Consider the following 8,004-nt stretch of genomic DNA (forward strand, 5'->3'; position numbering starts at 1 on the left):
CCATCAGCATGTACTGTTTGCATTTTAGACTACATAATGATGTTTTCATGATGCATATTTGTCTGTTTTGTAACTGATAGATTGTTTCTCAGATATCTGTAAAGATCGCTTCTCGGCCTTTTGGCTAAGATCAGGAGGTAGAGTTGCAAACGACTCTCTGTGTGTAGACGGTTACCTGTTTGGTGGCTACAGTTAAAACATATCAGAGAGATGTAGCTTGAGGAAACAAGGAGAGTTTGGTGTGGAAAAATTGGATTGGGTAAATTTTGTGGGGTTTTTTCTTCTTTTGGTGGGTCTTGGTGTGGAGGAAGAGTAGAGGACATTTTCTCAGGAAAGATGAGTCATGTTGAATCTTTTTGTGTGTAAAGTTTAAGTGTCTTTTAGGTAGTTTTAGGCTGTAGGTGCCTCCGCCATGTCAGCGGCACGAGCCGGCATGAGGTGGTACCACAGTGTCCATTTCAATTTTAAAGCGGGAAGGGATGGGAACTTGTTACATATACCCAGACTGGATTTTTCCAGAAAACTACTTCAAGGTAGTTTGGGTTTTAGTCCAGACCAATTGAACTGTGTTTGTGCATTGCCACAGAATAAGGGCTTCATAAGTCTGCAATGTTTTTAATGGAATTCTGGAATTGGTTTGCAACAGTAAAAGAGCGATTTGAAATGTTTGAGGTGGAGAAGTTGAGCGAAACTGCGAGGAAGACAGCTGTAGTAAGAATGTTCAATGAGACAGTATGTGGAGAGGATATCTGTGCATGGTTGTTTGTACCATGAAAGGACTACCAATGAAGGTAGCTGATGAAGATGGAATTTGGAACTGTGTATGGACGGTGCCGATCCAGCAGTGGCTGGACCCAAGTTGTTATAAAGGTCTAAAGCACTTGCCGCAAATGATAATCTTGAGAGAAATCAGAGGCATGTGGGGAGCTCGCCCATTTGGTAGAAGCCTGCACGACGGTTATATGCAGGAAGTGTAGAGAAATTGGGAACACGTTCGAGCAGTGTCCCAATGGCAGACAGTGCAACCTCAGTGGGTATGCAAACCACCTCTACAGGGATTGCCCAAAGTCCTTTGCCAACAAAGTAAAGGCAACGAGGATGGCCGGTTGCCCAGAGGAGAAAATGACCACCAGGGGAGACTAAATGGAGGATAGAGGGAATGAGAAGGAAGGAAGGGGGGGGATGGGTGGAGCCTGAGTTTTTGGCGGGAAACCAAGGAGGGAAGTGACGGGGAAGAAAATGTTCAAACAGTTTCTCCACAGAATTTAAGATTCACTTGTTCAGGTACATCTGCAAAGGCAACATAATGAAGATGAAGAGGAAAGAGAGGGTCTCTACTGTGGAAGTAGGACCAGGGGTAAGTAGGCCTTCTGGAGGAAGTGAGGAATCACTCACTCCCAAAAGCTCAAACCTCAAAGAGGTCTGCAGAGTCCCCTCCGTCTGTTTTGGTGGGGGAGGGGGGGAGAGCAGGCAAGACAGTCTGGGGACAGCTCTTCACTGGAAAGTTTGGACCGCGTATGGCTTAATGAAACACCGAATGAGGTTCCTTTCTTAAGGACTGAGTTAAGAGCATCAACACCAAAGGCTCAGCAAGAGGGCTCAGCAAGGCTCAGCAAGTCTCTGCTGGTCCAGAGGTGGGAGTTACCAGCCAACCTCAAACCTTCAGAATGGTGGAGATTAAAGAGGAGGAGGTGTCATAAGTAATAATGTCGCCTCCGGATATGTAGTTTTTTAAATGGTTTTAAGACATGCCTCCTTCTTCTTTCTTATATAGTATTTATGTCTCTTACAATTTCCACCATAAATATGAGGAGTGTGAAGGCACAAAATAGAGCACACAGTGTTTTAACCTTCTTGAAGGACGTGCGGTCCGATGTGTTCTTGTTGCAGGAGCGTGCAGTACCCTTTTTGCCATTAAAAGGGAGTGGGAGCAGCGGTGGACTGTTGGGTCGCACTACAGTCGGGCAGATGGGGTTGCCATGCCAATAACAAATCTCCACATTCAGGTGAAGGGCGCCACAGTGGATGGGCAAGCCCTTTTACTACAGCTAACCTTTTTAGGATAAGATTTTAAAATGTGAAATGTTTATGGCTTTAACGATAAAAGAAAGGTTTGATTTGTTGGAGGAGTTGCAGCCCCACATGCTAGGAAGAGGCCCCCAGGGGGTGGGAGGAGATTTGAATTGTGTTTTATCAAAAACTGACAGAAAAAAAAATGTGGGAGACGATTTTAAATGAGACAAATCACCGTCAAAGTTGCAGGCTGTAGTAAGTGATTTTAAATTAGAAGGACTGTTCTAGGAAAGTGCATCCGAAGGAGGAGGGTTTCACATGGTTTAGTGGTGACTGAACCCGGGCCTCCCATATCTTTTTACAAGAGAGTGCTCTCCTGATGCTACAGTGAGGCCTATGTTCTTTTCGCATCACCGTACGTTATTGTGCACCTTGTCTTTTTCCACTAATGTGACCGCAAGAGCGAGAACTGTGGAAGCTGAACTACTCCCTGTTACAGGATGAAGAAATAGTGAGGGCCTGCAGAGAGCAGTACAGCTTCGGGCAGACCCTCTGGGACTTTTACAACACACGAGCACAGTGGTTGGAGACAGTGAAGGGGAGGACCAAGACGTTTTGTTTTGGGTTTTTTTGTTTGTTTTTTTAAGTTGGAAAAGAAAAGAGAAAAACAGAAAAGACACATGGTGGGGCTGCAAAACCATTTACAGAGGTATTTTAATTTGGTAACTCGGATTGGATTTTAACAAGGAAATTAAAAAAGTAAAAAAGGAAAGGGCTGACCAGATGGAATTGATAAGCAGATGGGTGATTTATTTTTTATTTTTTAAAAAGCAAGGAGGAGATAGAGGAAGGGGAGAAGTGCACACGTTACTTTGGTGTCAAGAAAATGGTGTCAAGAGGGGGGTGGGCTTACAGAAATAAAATAAGGGGGAAGGTAGAACACAAGGAAGAAACAGTTGTATGACACGAAAAGTGTGCGTGACCAGGTTACGGAGGAAGTCCTAACATTTTTAGAGCATAGGGTGAAGAATCCAGAGGCTTTAATAAGAGTTCACAGTCTTAGAAATTTTTAAATGTCTGAAAGGTTTAAACAGGGTAAGTACCCTGGAGAAGATGGACTCCCCATGGACAGGGATAGTGACTTTGCTGCATAAAAAAAGGGGACAAGATGGACATTCGGTTTGTTGGTCTTAAATTTAGACTTTGAAAAGGCTTTTAATCGGGTCTCGCACCAGTACCTGTTCCAGGTACTGCAGAAAAATGGGGTTCCCTAGGAGGTTCATAGAGTGGGTGGGTCTGCTGTATACGGACATCACCAGCAGGATTATGGTGAACAGGCACCATAATCGCTCTGGAATACGGCAGGGGTGCCCGTTATGTCCCCTCCTGTTTGTGGCATGTATCGAGCCTTTGGCTCTTGCCTCTTGAGAGGGGATCAGTGGATCAAAGGACTGGACCTGCCACAAGGATTGATGGCAACCTGTTCCTTATACATGGATGATGTGACGGTTTTATGTATGGACGTTTTATGAGCAATAAAAGCATTTGTTTTACCCCTGTTTTTATTGCTATGTTCTGTTTTTAGTCCTCCAAGACACTTTCTTTTAGAGCTGAACAGAGCAGTGTTTTACTTCCTGTGGGGCTCCAAGTTGGAACGAGTAAAAATCGAGGTGCTGAAGATGCTGGAGAATGGAAGGAAAGGCCTTACTTGTTTTTAGGGAGCAAGTTCGTGGCCCTGCATATGAAGTACACCATGACCCCATCCACAAATAAGGCAGAGACAATGTGGCAGTTCTGGATGGTTCCTACCTGAGAACTTTGGGGGTTTTAAGAGTGGACCTACAGACACCAGTGTCTTTTACATTGCCAAAGGAATATGATTTTATCGGAAAGTTTTTAAAGAAATATAACCTGGAAAGAGGAGACAGAGTTTTAACTAATGCAAAGATGCTTGTCTTTTGTGTACAGGACTGGGAGAAGTGAGCCCAATACCTGGGCTCACGAGGGGGGAGGCTCGGATTGTGTGGAGGAACACGGCCCCCCCGACCCTCCGAAACAAAGACAAGGACCTTTCATGGATGGCGGAACACGAAATTCTCCCTGTCAGGGCTGTGATGCGCTCCCAGGGCATGGCAACGGTGGCGACGTGTCCATGGTTGGGGTGTGGCGAATCGGAAACGGTGAGACGTGTTCTGGGAGTGCAGTGTGGCAAGGGACCTTTGGGCCGCGATCGGCCTCTTGCAATGGCTGAGCCTGCCAGCAGGGGAGGTCCACCCACAAGTTTACTGGCTAGCAGTAAACAGGGTGTGGAGAAGTTACCAGCAAAAGGCATTTGAAGCACTCTGGCTCACCCTTAACAGTGCGAAAGCCACCCTTTGGACCTCCCGTAACCTGCTGGTGGGGAAGCATGTGATGATGCCCCTGCATGTAATGTTGAGGCTGGTGACATCTTCGCTGCAGGGGGCACCGGGCGCAACCATTCGGAGGAGGGGGCCGAGGTCACACGTAGGAGGGTCCCTGCCACCAGTCCCCGCAGATGCACCCTGAGGGAAAGAGGCAGCCTGACAAGAGGGGCCGTGGACGAGGGGATGATCTCCACTGGCCCCAGAAGATGACAAAAGGAGGTCTGGGGAGCCACTTAGGAGTCACCATCACCCCCCCCCCTCCACACACACACACACACACACACACACACACACACCCTCCTTAGACTTTTATGGTAACAGAGACTTTTAAGAGGTTTCACAGCAACAGAAACCTTTATGGAATTTTATGGCAGTAGAGACTTTTAATGTTTTATTGCTGGTTCTTTTAATGATTATTTATTTGGGGTTTAATTATTTTCACTGGGTTTTATCACCTCTTGAAGCACCATGGTCTTAAGATGAGACGATAATGGGACACTTTTTTTTACCAGCAGATAATGGTGTTAATTAGTTAACTTTTATTTTAAAAGGTTGATGTTAAACTTAAAACTTTTTTTTTCTTCTGATTTTGGCACCATGTCCTTTTAAAACAGAAAGAATGTCTGGAAAAACGGCCTGTACAAAGATATGACAATGTATATGTGAAGTGGTGACAAACATGTTTACAAAATTTTTATAATTTTTTTTTTTTAAAGGTGCTACAGTAGGTTCTTCTGCGGTAAATATAAATGTAATGTTTAATGCTGTAACAAAACTGATTCAAAACCTGAAGAGTTTAATACTTACCTGAATCAATGGACAAGGATTGATGGAGCAGAGAGAGAGAACTGCTTTGGACATACCTGCAGTCAGCAAAGAGGAGATACTGACCAAGTCCAATATAGATAATAATTTATGTGGAGCAGGTCAAGTGTAGAATTCCATTTCTTCCAGCAGAGGGAGCGAATGCGCTATTGATAGCAGTGTTTAACTTCATTAAATTATTATAGGCCATATTGGAACTTTTGCCAACACCAGGAGATGGTAGGCAGCTCAGGAAGATGCAAGCGCACGTAACAATTGAAAAAAGGGATGTGATACGGGAAAGAAGACTGGCTACATCACTACTCGTCAACAGAATTAATTCAGTGAACCCATGATCTTGTTGGGAATTACCTAATCACAAAGCCGTGACGGTGAAGAAGATAGTGTCAGTTTTAAACTGGAAAGAAATGGCTTTTTTTAGCCCTATAAATTTGCAGAGATAAACATCTTCAGAAACATAGAGACTGGGAATAAAAGGATGAAGTTGAATGGCAAACCAGAGCCCGTGTATAAGGGTATTGGTGTGTATAGACGTAGTTCTGTAATACACGTTTTTAGTAAAGAGGAAAATTGTGGACACAAAGGAAAGTAATTGCTTGGCGGTGAATGCTGTTTAGTCGACGAGTTAAGAAATTAGGGGTGATCATCATCATCAGATATAAATTCAGACGCAGCTGTAGTAACGCTACGTAGTTTTAGAGACGGAAATTGCGAATGCAACATGTTAAGATTACTTTAAATATGTCCCTCTTAATTAGCGATATACATTGTTATGATGTTAAAAATGCAGAAAATGTATCCAAAGCAAAATGCTGTCCCTGCTTTGTTAGTTATAAAATGGCTATTTCTTACACACGAATAGCGTAGTATCTGACTTCCCAAGGGGGGTGGCTATCAATTTAGGATACCTGAATAGCGAAGGAAATTAATTAAATAGGTTATATTTGAGTAACGGCAAAAGCAGAGCATGGTTGTTGGAAATGTAATGTTAAGAAAAACTCAAAAAAGAATATATTTGAAATGATGAACATATTTTAAGATAACAAGCAACAAAATGTGAAGTGTAAAATGTATGAGTATTAATATTATATTTTAGCAGGCTACTGCAGTAGTAGGAGAAAATAAAAGAGGCAACACCCTGTAACGGTAGGAATACACAAACATGTAGGAATTACAAACAGGCTAAGAATCACAGCAGCTAAACTTGAAACACGAAGGCTGGAATTACAATGACCGCAAAACAAAGGCAACAAGGCAGAGTTTAAATACGCGAACTAATAAGTTAAGCAATCATGAAGGCCTGAGAAAACGAAACTATGGAATTGAACCACAACAAGAAAGTAAAGCAAAACGAAGACACGAGAGAGGGAATCCATGACAATAAAGACGCTAGGAGGGGCCAAACGTGACACACCCCTTGGCTTAATATTGTCAGATGGAATATGGACTAAGAAGAAACTGAAAAGTTATGAAGTGCAACAAAATGACTAGCAAGAAAAGAAAAGCAACGACCAATAATGAATTATGTCATGGGCAGTGGTAGCTCAGTGGTTAAGGTATTTGCTTTGTAATGGGAAAGTTGCTGGTTCAAGCTCTGCCACTGTTGGGGCCCCTGAGCAAGACCCTTAACCCTCAAGTTGTACTCAGTTATAATTGTAAGTTGCTTTGGATAAAAGCGTCAGCTAAATGTCAAATAAGAGACATTAGAATAAGAGCTCAACTAGTTGAACAACAGTGTGAATTAACAGTACTACAAGCCTTTTGAAAACACGCAATTAAGCACTGGAATAAAAGCAGTAGAGTGAAGCAGAGGAGAAATGTGAACAGCCTTTTTGACTACTGAAAGAGGTACCACTACCATATGCCCCAAGACAAGGAGCTACATCAAATCTATATCCAGTACTCACTACAAGAGAATGGACTGAAGCAGAAGTACAGGTGGAAGGGAAAGTGAAGATAAGCGCTAGCGATGAAGAACGGAATGGAGGCTTGCTGAGAGAAGGAATTCTAACACCAGACTCAACGAGACGTGGTCCACCTTCCTTGATCCAGGTAGAGTGTGGATATTCAGCCAGAAGTAAAAGAAATCCCTTTATAGAGCCAAGCTCAAGGCTTAACCAAAATAGGATACTGACTATCTCAGAAGGTATAAGACAAAGGTCTCTGCCAACCCAGTTGAAGACTCCATGCTTGGAAAACGAGTTAAGATGAGAACTACAATCAGAATCAAGGGTTGAGCCATACCAAGAAGAAAAAAGCCCATTTCATCGACTAATTGAAGGAGAGACAATAATAGAATCAGACGAGTAGGCAAAAAGAAGACGTGATGATGTACAGAAAGAGTTTAAAGGAATGTGAGGAGGAGGAGACGTGTAGGTAGCTGGTGTAGGTGATGACCACAGACTCAGGCACCAAATAAACAACAAATAAGTATGGTGGAATATTCATTGTCTTGCAAGACTATTTATACTCCAGATACTGGACTGAGAAGCAGCTCCATCAGGTCACTAAGGAGGAGAAAGTTGATGATGATTTAGATTTGGCCTCCACTGTTATGATGAACACATAATACCCAAACCAGAGCAGGTACACCCACAAAAACAACAGATGAGAAAGATGCAAAATCTGATTTCCATCTGCAGTTGTAGCCACCAATGTAATTGGGGCACCACCCTGATTAATGGGGAAAATGTATTCATTTTAATTAATGTCTTAATGACTCATGAGTTGAGGCTGAATTATTAAAGTCGCCAATTCGATA

At 43.0% G+C, this 8,004-nt stretch overlaps 1 pseudogene; it reads left to right on the top strand.

Moving 5' to 3' along the window:
- The first annotated feature begins 3,273 nt into the window (after positions 1–3,273).
- Positions 3,274–4,560, top strand: LOC118241964 (uncharacterized; annotated as a pseudogene).
- Positions 4,561–8,004: the final 3,444 nt, after the last annotated feature.

Source organism: Electrophorus electricus, chromosome 5 (genome assembly GCF_041902795.1).
Source record: "Electrophorus electricus isolate QZ-2024a chromosome 5, ASM4190279v1, whole genome shotgun sequence".
Classification (NCBI taxonomy): Eukaryota; Metazoa; Chordata; class Actinopteri; order Gymnotiformes; family Gymnotidae; genus Electrophorus; species Electrophorus electricus.